Source organism: Mus caroli, unplaced genomic scaffold (assembly GCF_978045245.1).
Source record: "Mus caroli unplaced genomic scaffold, Mus_caroli_1 scaffold_6, whole genome shotgun sequence".
NCBI lineage: Eukaryota > Metazoa > Chordata > Mammalia > Rodentia > Muridae > Mus > Mus caroli.
The window spans coordinates 130528879-130545796 of record NW_028227261.1 but is presented as its reverse complement, the minus strand read 5'-3'; the positions used below and the strand labels follow the sequence as shown (position 1 = coordinate 130545796).

Here is a 16918-nt window from a genome sequence, read left to right as displayed (position 1 = left end):
AGGTATGGGGTGTGGAACAGTCAGAGGGTGGACAGGGAGGGGAATAAAATCTGGAGTTTTCAATAAGTAGATAGGTAGGTGGGTAGGTAGATAGATAGATAGATAGATAGATAGATAGATAGATAGATAGATGATAGATAGATAGATACAAGGTATTTTTTTAAAGAATTTTTAAAAACCCTAAATTTATATTTAAAAAAAATAAAAAGCCATGGGCTTGATAAATGCATGGGGAAACGCTAGCAGACTCTTGGAGAAGATATAATACCAACATTTCTGAAATTATTGCACAAAATAGAAAGAGAAGAAACATTTTTAAATTATTCCAGTATTTCCAAAACCGGGGCACTACAACAAAAGAGAAAACTATAAATGAATCTCCTTGATGTGAACATAGATTTAAAAGCCCAAAACAAAACTTGCAAACCAAAGACAGTATCACATTAAAAACATCATACACTTGTGTCAAGTTGAATTAGTACCATGTATGTAATGATGGTTCAACATATGCAAATCAATATACATAGTAGTAAATAAAGTACATAAATAGAGACAAGGGCAAAAACACATGATCATTTATGTAGATGTAGTGGGGAAAGGCCAGGGAATCAATGCACAAAGATACAGTCATTTGGTTTTTAAAACAAAGCTTAAAGAAATATTTAGGAAAAAGGACTGCACTCTTACAAAGGATACAAATTGGGAAAATGAGATATTCAAATGGATATAGAATTCTGAAACTAGATCCCTATTCCATGCCTTGAAGAAAAATCAATACAAAATCCATCAAAGAGCCTCATTTGAGTACCTAAAAATTACTAAAAAGAAACAGTTGAAACACTATGAGACCAAGACAAAGCAATAAGTGCCTGAGTAGAACTACAGCTGCTCAGAGAGCAATAGTGTGAGCTAACAAATGGGTATGCATGAAAGTAAAGAGCATATGGTGGCAAAGAAAACAGCTAACAAAGTGGAGAAGCAGCCCACAGAATGGAAGCACATCTTTACAGATTACTTATCTAACCCTGAAATGACACACAGGATATATAAGTACCCAGAATATCTATTTTTTAAAAAATTTTTATTAGATATTTTCTTCATTTACATTTCAAAAGTCCCCTATACACTCCCTCCGCTCTGCTCCCCTACCCACTCACTACCAGTTCTTGGTCCTGGCATTCCCCTGTACTGGAGCATATAAAGTTTGCAAGACCAAGGGGCCTCTCTTCCCAATGATGACCGACTAGGCCATCTTCTGCTACAAATGCAGCTAGAGACACGAGCTCTGGGGGTACTGGTTAGTTCATATTGTTGTTCCACCTATAGGGTTGCAGCACCCTTCAGCTCCTTGGGTACTTTCTCTAGCTTTTCCATTGGGGGCCCTGTGTTCCATGCCATAGATGACTGTGAACATTCACTTCTGTATTTGCCAGGCACTGGCAAAGCCTCACAGAAGACAGCAATATCAGGGTTCTTTCAGCAAAATCTTGCTGGCATATGCAATAGTGTCTGTGTTTGGTGACTGATTATGGGATGGTCCATGCTTTCATCTTAGCTCCAAACTTTGTCTCTACAACTCCTTCCATGGACATTTTATTCCCTATTTTAGGGAGGAATGAAGTATCCACGCAATGGTCTTCCTTCTTGATTTTCTTGTATTTTGAAAGTTGTATCTTAGATATTCTAGGTTTCTGGGATAATATCCACTTATCAGTGAGTGCATATCAAGTGACTTCTTTTGTGATTGGGTTTCTCACTCAGATACATCCATTTGCCCAAGAAAGTCACAAATTCATTGTTTTTAATACCTGAGTAATAATCCATTGTGTAAATGTACCACATTTTCTGTATCCATTCCTCTGTTGAGGGACATCTGGGTCCTTTCCAGCTTCTGGCTATTATAAATAGGGCTGCTATGAACATAGTGGAGCATGTATGCTTATTACCAGTTCGAACATGTTTGGGTATATGCCCAGGAGAGGTATTGCTGGATCTACCGGTATCTACTATGTCCAATTTTCTGAGGAACCACCAGACTGATCTACTATGTCCAATTTTCTGAGGAACCACCAGACTGATTTCCAGAGTCATTTTACGAGCTTGCATCCCACCAGCAGTGGAGGAGTGTTCCTCTTTCTTACATCTTCACCAGCATCTGCTGTCACCTGAATTTTTGATCTTAACCATTCTGACTGGTGTGAGGTGGAATCTCAGGGCTGTTTTGATTTGCATTTTCCTGATGATTAAGAAGGCTGAACATTTTTTCAAGTGCTTCTCAGCCCTTGCTTGGGTTTTCCCTAGTTGAGAATTCTTTATTTAGCTCTGTACCCCATTTTTAATGGGGTTATTTGAATTTTTGGAGTTCAGCTTCTTGAGCTTGTTGTATATATTGGTTATTAGTCCCCTATCAGATTTAGTATTGGTAAAGAAAAAAATTCCCAATCTATTGGTGACATTTTTGTTTTATTGAGAGTATCTTTTGCCCTACAGAAGCTGTGCAATTTAATGAAGTCCAATTTGTTGATTCTTGATCTTACAGGACAGGCCATTGCTATTCTGTTTAGAAAATTTTTCCCCTGTACCCATATCTTGGAGGGTTTCCCTCACTTTCTCCTCTATTAATTTCAGTGTCTTTGATTTTATGTGGAGTTCTTTGATCCACTTAGACTTTGAGCTTTGTACAAGGAGATTAGAATGGATCAATTCACATTCTTCTACATGAAAACCGCCAGTTCTAATAGCACCATATGTTGAAAATGCTGTCTTTTTTCCACTGGATGGTTTTAGCTCCCTTGTCAAAGATCAAGTGACCATAGATGTGTGGGTTCATTTCTGGGTCTTCAATTATATTCCATTGATCTACCTGTCTGTAGCTGTACCAGTACCATGCAGTTTTGTTTTGTTTTTTTTTAATCACAATTGCTCTGTAGTATAGCTTGAGGTCAGGCATGGTGATTCCCCCAGAGGTTCTTTTATTGTTGAAAATAATTTTTGCTATCCTTGTTATTTTGTTATTCCAGATGAATTTGCAAATTGCCCTTTCTGACTCGGTGAAGAATTGAGTTGCAATTTTGAAGGCAATTGCATTGAATTTGTAGATTGCTTTCAGCAGGATACCCATTTTTACTATATTAATCCTGCAAATCCATGAGCATGGGAGATCTTTCCATCTTCTGAAATCTTCAATTTCTTTCTTCAGAGACTTGAAGTTCTTGTCCTACAGATCTTTCTCTTCCTAGTTAGAGTCACACCAAGGTATTTTATATTATTTGTGACTATTGTGAAGGGTGTTATTTAACTAATTTCTTTCTCAGCCTTTTTATCCTTTGTGTAAAGAAAGGCCACTGATTTGTTTGAGTTAATTGTATATCCAGCTACTGGGCTGAAGCTGTTTATCAGGCTTAGGAGTTCTCTGGTGGAATTTTTAGGGTCACTTATATATACTATCATATCATCTGCAAATAGTGATATTTTGACTTCTTCCTTTACAATTTGTATCCCCTTGATCTCCTTTTGTTGTTGATATGTTCTAGCTAGGACTTCAAGTACTATACTGAATAGGTAGGGAGAAAGTGGGCAGCATTGTCTAGTACCTGATTTCAGTGGGATTGCTTCCAGCTTCTCACCATTTACTTTGATGTTGGCTACTGGTTCACTGTATATTGCTTTTATTATGCTTAGGTATTGGCCTTGAATTCCTGAACTTTCCATGACTTTTCTCATGAAAGGGTGTTGGATTTTGTCAAATGCTTTCTCAGAACCTAAAGAAATGATCATGTGGTTTTTGGCTTTGAGTTTGTTTATATAGTGGATTACGTTGATGGATTTCCATATATTAAACCATCCCTGCATCCCTGGAATGAAACCTACTTGGTCAGGATGGATGATTGTTTTGAGGTCTTCTTGGATTCAGTTAGCAAGAACTTTATTGAGTATTTTTGCATTGATATTCATAAAGGAAATTGGTCTGAAGTTCTCTTTCTTTGTTGGATCTTTGTGTGGTTTATATATCAGAATAATTGTGGCTTCATAGAATGAATTGGTTAGAGTACCTTCTGCTTCTATTTTCTGGAATAATTTGAGGAGAGTTGGAATTAGGTCTTCTTTAAATGTCTGATAGAACTCTGCAGTAAACCCATCTGTTCCTGGGCTTTTGTTGGTTGGGAGACTATTAATGACTGCTTCTATTTCTTTAGGGGATATAGGATTGTTTAGATCATTAATCTGATCCTGATTTAATTTTGGTACCTGGTATTGTCTAGGAAGTTGTCCATTTCATCCAAGTTTTGTTGAGTATAGCCTTTTGTAACAGGATCTGATGATGTTTTGGATTTCCTTAGGATTTGTTGTTATGTCTCCTTTTTCACTTCTTATTTTGTTTATTAGGATGCTGTCCCTGTGCCCTCTAGTGAGTCTGGCTAAGGGTTTAATCTATCTTGTTGATTTTCTCAAAGATCCAGCTCCTGGTTTGGTTGAGTCTTTGAATAGTTCTTTTGTTTCCACTTGGTCGATTTCAACCCTAAGTTTGATTATTTCCTGCTGTCTATTCCTTTTGTGTGAATTTGCTTCCTTTTGTTCTAGAGCTTCTAGGTGTGCTGTCAGACTGCTAGTGTATGCTCTCTCTAATTTCTTTTTGGAGGCACTCGGGGCTATGAGTTTTCCTCTTAGGGCTGCTTTCATTTTGTCCCATAAATTTGAGTATATTGTGGCTTCATTTTCATCAAACTCTAAAATGTCTTTAATTTCTTTCTTTCTTTCTTCCTTGACCAAGGTATCATTGAGTAGAGTGTTGTTCAGTTTCCATGTGAATGTTGGCTTTCCATTATTATGCTGTTATTGAAGTTCAGCCTTAGTCTGTGGTGATCTGTAGGATGCATGGGATAATTTCAATATTTTTGTATCTGTTGAGGCCTGTTTTGTGACCAATTATATGATCAATTTTTGAAGAGGTACCATGGGGTGCTGAGAAGAAGGTATATCCTTTTGTTTTAGGATAAAATATTCTGTAGATATTTGTTAAATCCATTTGTGTCATAACTTCGGTTAGTGTCCAAGTGTCTGTGTTTACTTTCTGTTTCCAGGATCTGTCCGTTGATGACAGTGGGGTGTTGAAGTCTCCCACTATTATTGTGTGAGGTGCAATGTGTGCTTTGAGCTTTACTAAAGTTTCTTTAATGAATGTGGCTGCCCTTGCATTTGGAGCATAGATATTTAGAATTGAGAGTTCCTCGTGGAAGATTTTAACTTTGATGAGTATGAAGTGCCGCTCCTTGTCTTTTTTTGATAACTTTCGGTTGGAAGTCAATTTTATTCTATACTAGAATAGCTACTTCAGCTTGTTTCTTTGGACATTTGCTTGGAAAATTATTTTACAGCCTTTTACTCTGAGGTAGTGTCTGTCTTTATCCCTGAGGTGGGTTTCCTGTAAGCAGCAAAATGTTGGGTCCTGTTTGTGTAGCCAGTCTGTTACTCTATGTCTTTTTATTGGGGAATTGAGTTCATTGATGTTAAGAGAAGTGAAAGAAAAATAATTGTTTCTTCCCGCCATTTTTGTTTTTAATGTTGGGAATCTGTTCTTGTGGCTGTCTTCCATTAGTTTTGTTAAAGGATTACTTTCTTGCTTTTTCTAGGATGTAGTTTCCATCTTTGTGTTGGTGTTTATTATCCTTTGAAGGGCTGGATTCGTGGAAAGATATTGTGAGAATTTGGTTTTGTCATGGAATACTTTGGTTTCTCCATCTATGGTAATTGAGAGTTTAGTATAGTATAGTATAGTAGCCAGGCCTGGCATTTTGTTCTCCTAGTGTCTGTGTAACATCTGTCCAGGATCTTCTGGCTTTCATAGTCTCTGGTGAGAAGTCTGGAGTAATTCTAATAGGCCTATCTTTAATGTTACTTGACCTTTTTCCCTTACTGCTTTTAATATTCTGTCTTTATTTAGTGCATTTGTTGTTCTGATTATAATGTGTCGGGAGAAATTTCTTGTCTGGTCCAGTCTTTTTGGAGTTCTGTAGGCTTCTTATATGTTCATTGCCATCTTTTTCTTTAAGTATGGGAAGTTTTCTTCTATAATTTTGTTGAAGATATTTGCTGGCCCTTTAAGTTGAAAATCTTCATTCTCATCTACTCCTATTATCCATAGGTTTGGTCTTCTCATTGTGTCCTGGATTTCCTGGATGTTTTGAGTTAGGATCTTTTTTTATTTTGCATTTTCTTTGATTGTTGTGTCCATGTTCCCTATGGAATCTTCTGCACCTGAGATTCTTCTTCCATCTCTTGTATTCTGTTGCTGATGCTCGCATCTATGGTTCCTGATTTTTTTCCTAGGGTTTCTACCTCCAGAGTTGTCTCCCTTTGGGTTTTCTTCATTGTTTCTTCTTCCATTTTTAGATCTTGAATGGTTTTGTTCAATTCCATTGCCTGTTTGGTTGTGTTTTCCTGTAATTCTTTAAGGAATTTTTGTGTTTTTTCTACCTGTTTAGCAGTGTTCTCCTGTATTTCTTTAAGTGAGTTATTAATGCCTTTCTTAAAATCTTCTACCACCATCATGAGATAATGTTTTAAATCCATGTCTTGCTTTTTGGGTGTGTTAGGGTATCCAGGACTCGTTGTGGTGGGCATACTGGGTTTTGATGATGCCCAGTGTTCTTGGTTTCTGTTAGTATGATTCTTACATTTGCCTTTCGCCATCAGAAATCTCTGATGTTAACGTTCAAGCTGTCTCTGGTTGGAGCTTGATCCTCCTGTGATTCTGTTTGCCTCTGTCAGAAGTCTTGGGAGTCCAATCTCACCTGAGTTCCAGTGGTCAGAGCACCTTTTGAAATCAAGCTCTCCTCTTGCAGGGCAGGTATTCAGCAGTCTGGAGCTCTGATCCACCTCTTGAGTTCCTGGGTTAGAACCCTCCATGTAGGCCGACTCTCCTCTGGCAAGAAATGTGCCCAGGGGTCTGGGTCTCAGCTCTGCCTCCTGGCTGAGGGTGAAGGCCCGATGGGACCCTAAACAAGAAGCTCTATTGCTTCTATCACCCATGTGCTCTCAGGTGATCATGAGGTCCTAGGTGTGCTAGGGGTCCTGTGGCATCCTAGATGCCCTCAGCTAGGTTACTGCAGAAGATGGCAGGGCTGCTCCAACCTGAAAAGATCCCAGCCTCTGGTCAGGCGGGGTTCCTTTCTCCCTGTTCCTGCTGGCACAAGACCCTCTGCGATACTTTAGAGCTTATGTTGCATTCCACTCACCAGTGATCCCAAGGTGATCCCAAGGTCCTGTGGCGTGGAGAGCACTCTGGAGCTCTTAGCGGCCTCTGCTGTGAGGCCCTGACAGGAATGGATCCCTCCTATTTTTCTTTTTTTTTCTTTTTTTTCTCCAATTTTTTTAGGTATTTACTTCAGTTACATTTCAAATGTTATCCCAAAAGTCCCCTATATAGATACATGAAAAAGAAAAAAACACCAGGAGCCTGAAATGATGGTTCTCTGGTCAAAAATACTGACTACTTTTCAGAAGACCTGGGTCTGATTCCCAGAATTTACATGGTGGCTCACAGAGATATGTAAGTCCAATTTCAGATGGTCTGATGCCCATTTATGGTGTCAAGTGTACATACTGTGTATAGGCACAGATGCAGAAAGAAACTATATACATAGAGTATTGTAATTAACCTTTAAATGAGTAAATGATCCAATAAATAACTGGGAATAACTTTAAAATTTGAATCTGTTGGTTAAATCATGACACGTATGTGGATGTCCATGTCATAAAAAGATTGCCTACTGATAACAATCTCTACCATTAAGTGTTTGGGATAGAGGTATAATACATGTAAAATCATAATAAGTAATATATCACAAATGACAAATGGGACTTTAAATTCCTAATTTCATACCTAATCAAACAATTAGAAAGGGTATAAATGTATTTTGTATTTTAGATTACATAATTACTATACATTTTGTTCAAACAATGAAATATTTCAAAAGTTGAAGTATTTATCCATAATGAAATTACAGATGGACACAGAACAAAAAATTTAATTCAATATGCCATGATAATTTTACATTGTTTTCTCCTCTTTGTCAGGGACCTGTTACACACCAAATAATGGGATACTACCAGATACCAGGTACACCTCAAGTAATGTGCTAGTAATGCTGTACTAGGAAGAACAGATACACTGTTCTCTTCTTGAAACTGGGATCTAGGTAATCTACCTTTGGTTCATAGCACAGCTCCTCCAAATTTCACTTGCCCCTCAGCAGGTTGCCAGAAATCATGACTTCCTCATCCCTCTCTCTCCCTTTGAGACTCTCAAAACTCCAAAATTCTCAACCCAGGGACCCTGTAGTCAAACTACATAGTGTGAAAATACAAGCAAATTACTTGTGCCACCCCCATATTTCTTCTTGACTATAGTCACTCCATAGATACCAGCATCATATCTTCCCTGTAAACTTAGCCAGTCCCATGTCTTTCCCTCTGGCCCAGCCTGGAAATTATGACTCATCACCTACCCTGCCAGGATCCTCCCAATTTCCAGACCTACTTCAGATACCTCAAGGAGGGCACCAACTTAACCTGGAGATCTCTGCCCAGCCCTTTGCCAATCTCCAAGTTCAGTCCAGGTGTCAGCTCAGGTGTACATGAGCCAAGCTTGCTGCCTCCACATCAGACCTACAACACAACAACAGAAACAATAAGTCACAAATACCTAGATCTCATCACAAAAATTATGAAAAATCAAGATACTATGGTGTCCCTCATAAAAATATAGCCATTTTATATTCTCTAGTGAGAATTAACTAGATTATTTATTTATTTACTTTATAACTAGATAATTTGCTTGTTTGTAAGACTCAGAACCCAAAGAACAATCAGAAACTTTATCAAAGAATTTAGTGAGTTTATTAAATATACAAATGAACGAACAGCTGAACAAGCATAAACAGAATCAACACAGAGAAGCAATGCCTAGTAATACTGCAGGGATCCCAGACACAAAGCTCAATAACATGACAAATTCAATACAAAGTTTGACAATCAAATTCAATCAAAATTACAAATACCGAAGATAACTCAATCTAAATGCATATCCAATTGAAATCTTTAAAAATCCAATTGCATTATTGAAAACTCAAGGGGGGAAAAACACATGAAGAGAATGGATCAAGTAGAAGATAAAATATAAGGACCTGAAAACATGCTAGAGAGAAAGTAGACCACACATGCCAAGAATATGAATTTATGTTTTAAAACAGAGGAAAAGAGCATGCAGGAACTGAAAGATACCATTAAAAGAGCAAATCTTCCAATTTAAGCATAGATGTGGGAGAACAATTCCAGGTCAGTGACATACACCAGATCTTCAACAATGTTATAAAAGAACATTTCTCCAAACTAAGAAAAGACATTCCTATGTAGATGCAGAAAGCTTACAGAACACCAAGTAGACACGATTTGAAAATAAAACAATCATCTCTCCACATCATATCATAATTAAAACACTGAATACACAGAACAAAGAGAAAGTGTTGAAAGTTTGAATATTAATATACAGGCCACACAGAATGGAAGGCATAATCTAACATATCTTTGTGATAAAAGTCCTAGAAAGATTAGGGATGAGGAAAAAAGTCTCAGCACAATCAAGGCCATGGAAGACATGTGTAACACCCAGAACTAGCATTGTCTCAATTTATTGAGAAAATTTTCATTTTTTTCACTAATATGAAAATGAGAAAGGCTGTTCACTGTCCTCACTTCTCACTGAAGTATTTGAAGCACTATTTGGAAAAAATAAATCAAAAGAAGGAAATTAAAGGGTTACAAATTTTAAAAAGAATATATAAACTATTCCTATTGGCAGATGAGATGGCACCATAAGAAATTCTAACAGAATAACAGAGAGATTCTAACAGAAAACTTCTAGAAGCAATCAACAATATCAGCAAATGAAAAAATACAAAATAAACAGAAAAATCAGTAGCCCTTCTATGCACCACCACCATATGCACACAGAGAGAGTGTTCTTGGTCACATTCCAATTCATAAAACTATAAGAAAAATGTGAAAGACTTTACAATGAAAATTTTACTCCTCTGGAAAAAGAGAGAAAACAATGTTGGAATGGAACATTCCAATGATAGAAGGCCATCCCATGATCATTGATTGATAAAGCAGATATATTATTGTGAAAATGACAATACTCAAAGCAATTTACAGATTTGATAGAAATCCAATCAAAATCCCACAACATTTCTCACAGAAATAGTAAAAACATTTATATGGAACCTCAAAACAACTGAAAAGCTAAGCAATTTTAGAAGGATTATCATTGAAGATTTCAGGATATCACACATGCACACACACATATATTACATATAATATATGATATTTATGATATATGTGACATATATGACATATATGATATATGTGATATATATGATAAATATGATATGTTATCATCTATGGATGAGAAAATCATTTGATCTCCTCTGTTAAGCATTGCCTATTTAAACTTAATTAATAGGGGGGAGAGAGATTGGAGACCTTGCTGTTGTAAGAGCAGGCCCTTCACTGCCTCCCACCCAAAAAATAAAAAAGCCAATTGGCCTTGTACTAGGAGCCAGCCAGTCTTAATCTCTTCTCACTGTTCCCCTGCCTGTCACCCAAAATTGTGGATAATTATCAGTTCAGTGTTATTCTAAAATTGTTTAGCTAAACTCAGCCAGGGTTCCAACGCCCTACTTAAAAGGCAAACAGGTAGCTACCTATTCAGCACTAATTAGCATTATAAAGTCAGAGCCTACAGCCCAGTGCTGGTATTTCAGTCAGTGCTTTTAAGACAGTCTCAGCCAGATACAGTTTTTTTTCTTTAGCCCTAGGAACTCAGGCAGAACTATTGAACATAGATAATTTTTCTGCCACAGGCCACCCCTTTTTTTATTTTTGTTTTGTTATCTAATGGGGGGAAATGTGGCCTCCCTTCCCCCCAGCCTGGAACCTGCCTGCTCAAGGGTGGAGCTACCGGCTCATTCGTCCTGCCACGCCCACTGCTGGAACCTGCCCTTGCTGCCTGGAGGCACACACGTGTTCGTCCTGCTACTGGACCCTGAGTTACTTGGCGGGAAATTGGGTTCCCTCCCCCTTCCTTTATAAACTGAGTGTCTGGAAATATTAAATTGAGTCTTGATCCGAATGTTGTCTTGACTCCATTGTTTCTTCCGCCCCGTCTAGATTCCTCTCTTTGCAGGGAACTGCCATTCTCAGTGAACCGTTCGTGTTGTGGACCGCGGGCGGGCCGCAACAATATATATAATATATATGATACTGGCACAAAGAAAACTTGTGGACTAATAGAACATAAAAGGAAGCAGACATGAGCACATTTAATAATAGCCATCTGATATTTGATAAAAAAAAAAAGGCCAAAATCATGTACTGGAGAACAATTACCATTTTCATTAAATATTGCTGCTTAAACTGGATGTCAATATGCAGAAAAAGAAATTACCACCCCCTTTATAGCAACTTGCACTAAAGATATCTTCAAATGGGTCAAAGATTCCAATGTGAAACCTGAAGCTTCTAGAAGAAAACATAAATATAAGTATAGGAAAGAACTTTCTGAATAGGACTCCATTTGCTCAGAAATTAAAGACAACAATTGATGAATGAGACACCATAACACTAAAACGGCTCAGCACAGCTAAAGAGGCAATCAATCAAATGAAGAGAAAGTCCATGGAATCTTTGTCAGCTCTATATCTGACAAAAACTTACTATCCAGAGTATATGTACATTTACACAATGGAGTACTACTCAGCAATTAAAAACAATGAATTTATAAAATTCTTAGACAAATAGATGGATCTGGAGGATATCATCCTGAATGAGGTAACCCAGTCACAAAAGATCACACATAATATACACTCACTGATAAGCAGATATTAGCCCAGAAACTTAGAATACCCAATATACAATTTGCAAGACACATGAAACTCAAGAAGGAAAACCGAAGTGTGGATACTTTGTTCCTTCTTAGAATGGGGAACAAAATACTCATGGAAGGAGTTACAGAGACAAAGTTTGGAGCTGAGATGGAAGCACCATCGAGAGACTGCCCCACTTGGGGATCCATCCCAGAAAAAACCACCAAACCCAGACACTATTGCATTTGCCAACAAGATTTTTTGACAGAACCTTGATATAGTTATCTCCTGTGAGGCTATGTCAGCTCCTTGCAAATACAGAAGTGGATGCTCACAGTCATCTAATGGATGGAACACAGGGCCCCCAATAAAGGAGCTAGAGAAAGTACCCAAAGAGCTGAAGGGGTCTGGTACCCTATAGGAGGATCAACAATATGAACTAACCAGTAACCCGCAGAGCTTGTGTCTCTAGTTGCATATGTAGCAGAGGATGACCTAATCCGCCATCAATGGGAGGAGAGGCCCTTGGTCTTGTGAAGATTATATGCTCCAGGGTAGGGAAATGCCAGGGCCAGGAATTGGGAGTAGGTGTATTGGGGAGCAGGGGAGGGGGAGGGTATAGGGGACTTTCGGGATAGCATTTGAAATATAAATGAAGAAAATAGCTAATTAAAAAAAAAGAAAAAAGAAAAAAAAGAGTATATGAACTCAAAACAACTAAGCCTCAAGGAAACAAATGAGCCAATTAAAAACCATGCTATTATAGGATGAAGCATCCCTTAGATATGTGTCCAAGAGTAGTATAACTGGTTCTTGAAGTTGATCAATTCCCATCTTTCTGAGGAACTACAACACTAATTTCCATAGTGGCTATACAAGTTTGCACTCCCAACAACAATGGATGAGTGTTCTGCTTAGGCTCCATCATTGTAAGCATGAGTATCCACTGGTTTTATTGATCTTAACCATTCCAACAGGTGTAAGATGAAATCTCTAAATAGATGTGCATTTCCCTGATGGCTGAGGATGTAGAATATTTGTGTTTCTCAGCCGTTTGACTTTCCTCAATTGAGAATTCTCAGTTTACATCTGCACCACACTTTAATATGGTTATTTGCTTTTTTTGATATTTAGTTTATTGAGTTCCTTATATATTTTGAATTTATCCCTCTATTGGATGTGTATTTGATAAAATAATTTTCCATATTGTAGGCTGCTGCTCTGTCTGAATGATGTTATCTTTTGTGATACACAAGTATTTCAGTTTCATGAAGTCATAGTTATCCTACCACAGAGAAACTTGTTCAAAAATGCCCATTGCTGCTCTACTAACAATAGCCAGAAATTGAAAACAACTTGAATGTCCCTCAGCAAAAGAATGAATAAAGAAAATGTACATTTATACAATGGAGCATTACTCTGCTGTTTAAAAAATAGCATCATGAATTTTTAAAGCAAATTGGTGGAAGCAGAAAATAATAATTCCCAATAATCCCAGACTGAGAAATCTGATAATGTATTCACTTATATGTGGATATTAGCTATGAAGTCAAGGATAACTAAAATACAATCCATATAATCACAGAGGGTAGGCACCAAGTAAGGTACTTGATAAAAAGGATAGATTTCATTAGGAAGGCGAAATACAATAAATACCTATGCATATATGGGCAGAGGCTAGAAGGGGGAGGGTCAGGTCAAGAGGTGTGGGGTATCAGGAGGAATATAGGAAGAAACAGATAAAATTAAGGAGTAGTTGATAAGTAGTGTGGAAAACCTAATACAGTAGAAGCTTCATAAAATATATACATATGTGAATGAAATCACTAAATAAAGCAGGGAAACATAATCCCAACTGGACATTTCTTGCCATCAAAGCTTCTAGTACTGGAATTGGGTTACATCTAATTAGATTGTTGGCCAATGAGACTACAGAAAAATCTCTAAGCAATTCAGGCTATTGCTAAGACTATAGGTGGCTACCCACAAACTGACAGCAAAGCCCCATTACTGAAGGCAACAGCTACACATCTCATTAAAGCTAGACATGTCCAGTTGGTGCCTACAGAGAGCCTTCACCCCTATCTTCTAGTGTCATTGGTACAGGAAATATTCTGCAGCATCTCAAGGAAGAAACACAAACACCTAAACATCCACAAACCTGTTATCTAAAATGGTTCCCTGCTTGCAAGTATGCTAGGGCAATGGTGACACAAAGTTTTTGCAAGTTACCTGCCAATAACTGATTGGATTTAAGGCCCATTCCACAAGATGGAACCCATACCAACACTGCAGGGATGACTAATTACCTGAGACTAGAGAGTCCAGAAACCTCAGTAAAACCAAATAATACTTGTCTAAAAATATAATAGAAAAATGTAGGGATAAAATGACCCCAATACTATTCTGCTATACTCACAGATCAGTGCTTTGTTCATCTCCCATCAGAGAAGTTCCTCTTTCAGCAGATGGGAGCAAATATAGAGACCTACAGACAGACATCATGCACAGAATCAGAGACCTTGGACTACTCACTCCAAAGTGGGATGTCTCCATCATATCCCTCCCCTTAGAGGAGTCAGAAAAGAGCATAAAAGCCAAAGGGAATGGAAAACACCAGGAAAAGAAGGCCCTCTAAATCAACATTAGTCTAGCTCATGTGAACTCAGAGACTGTTTCAGAAACAGCATGCATGAAGCCTGCATGAATCTATACTAAGTCCTTTGCACTTACATTATGGCTTCCAATTCAATATTTTTATGGGATTCCCAAGTGAGCAAATAAATGAGTCTCTGGTTCTCGTGATTTCTCTTGGGCTCTCTTTTTCTGTTGGCTTGTCTTTTTCCAACTTTGATGTAATAGCTTTTGTTTTAGCTTATTCAAATTCATTGATTGCCACAGACCCTCTGGGCCCCTTGGTCTGCGTGGAACGGGTCTCTAGTCGTGGGTGGGCAAAGCGTCAGATGGAATGACAGACAGATACACACAGGAGAGGTTGTATAGAATCTGAATGTAATTTGTCAAATGAGCATCAAACTTTTTATACAGAAGAAAATAAGGAAGTTGGGTGACATACCTGCAAGATACAAAGAGGTTACTGGATTCTTACATAAAACAGAGGAATGCAAACACAGAAGGTCTAACAGGAACCACCTGGGATAGAATTCATTGTTAACAACTGGGATCAACAAGAGCTCCACCTAAGATTTACTTAATCTTAGAAACCAGGGTCAAGGGCTTCGTGGTGCCCTTGCCATAGTTCTTATTTTAGTCTATTGTATAGTCCACCTTTCCCTTAGGCCATGGTAAATACGTGTGTATGGGTGTAACTCAGGCATCTATAGTTCTAAGTATCTATTCTGGTTTCTCCTTAGGTCTGAAACTTCCTTCTTCCTAGGTGATGGTAAATTCCTGTGTAGGGCAGTGACCTAGCTTTTACTCAAAGTGATAGTGTAGTACCAGAGGCAATTCTGAATGTCACTGAATAAAAACATTCTTACTGAATTTTAAGCCCATGGTCTGCTCAAGGACTTTCTAGGACATTGGAACACTGGCAAAGGCTTTAGCTATGTCAGAATTCTATCTTAAAAGGCACTTATAATAAGATAATACTAAAAGAGAGCACGTGGATCCATACACCAGACTAATGCGGGAATAGAATATGAGTATATGGGTTAAAGAGAACACCAGACTCCAGGAGTGAGTTTCCGTGAAACTCTCTGTCTCGTGAGTGGCTTTTAGGCCTCTCGGCCTGTCAAGCTGACTCGACCAGAGTGCGTGGCAATCGATATATTTTTAAATGGATGGATGGATGGATGGATGGTTGGATGGATGGATGGATGGGTGAAAAACCTAGCCATTAGGGTGAATGTTAACAATTGAAATTATACCTGCTGGAGATAATATGATTTCTCTAATAGAGTGATAATAGGTTTAACAATCCCTCCAGAACTGACTTCACACTGAGGAGTAGTTGAGTACATATAATTGGACTCCATAGTTTTTTTATAAGCTTTTATTTACTTAGTTTGGTGTTGCTGTGCTTGGAGGAAAGACAGGTATTTTGTTTTCTTGTTTGGAGATAGGGGAACAGGCTGTTGTATTGGTTTTTGTTTGTTTGTTTGTTTTCTTTAGAAAGAACATGAAGTTGGGTAAGCAGGGATGAGGAAGGGATTTAGAAGGACTTGGGGGAGGGGAAGAGTATGATCAATTTATATTTAAATTTAAAAATTATTTTATATAATAAAAATAAGACCAAAAAGTTTAAAGTATATTAGAGATCATCAAATACATAATGAGTAAATTTAGATAAATACATATTTAAAGAATATGTCTAAATGCAATATCATCACCATTGTTGATAAAAAATAAATTTAAAAGAATGAATTTTGACTTAAAATTGATCTCCTTGGGGAATCTGCAAGTTAGATTATGGAGAGATATAGAACTGCATATATGAAAAGTAAAGGAAGTGAAAAAAATTATGAAGTTGAGAAGGGAGCAGGTGGAGAATATAGGTAGAAGAAGAGGGAAATGGAGTGACTATAATCATATTTTTGTATACATATTTGTATAATTCTCAAGGATAAAGATAAAAGTATACTAAAATAGCCTGTGGAACTGCACAAACATTTCTCAAGAGATAAAATGTCTTAAGATATATCTCAAGTGTTCATCATAGAGTCGTCAAGGAAGGATGTAAAGAAAAGGCAACCCTCATAGACTATTGCAAAGTAATATAGCTAATCTGGAAATCAGTGTAGACAATTTTTTTAAAAGCTCAAAATAAATCTACCATATAATCCACCTATATGATTTTTTTGAAATATGTATGCCGAAAGAACTTGACATACTTCTCCACAGATACTTTCTCAATAATAACTATTGCTCTATCCACAATAATGAAGAAATTGAAATAACCTAAATGTCCTTCAGCTGAAGAATGAATAATAAAAAATATGTACACACAAACAATGGAATTCTATTTAGTTGAA

At 37.5% G+C, this 16918-nt stretch overlaps 1 long non-coding RNA gene across 2 annotated transcripts in view; it reads right to left on the bottom strand.

Moving 5' to 3' along the window:
• The window catches only part of LOC147004397 (uncharacterized), a 302085-nt gene extending 293448 nt beyond the window's left edge, over positions 1 to 8637 (bottom strand). For both annotated transcript variants that reach the window (XR_015047259.1, XR_015047260.1), the window contains exon 1: positions 8508 to 8637. This is a non-coding gene — a long non-coding RNA (uncharacterized LOC147004397). The remainder of the gene's footprint in view (positions 1 to 8507) is intronic.
• Positions 8638 to 16918: the final 8281 nt, after the last annotated feature.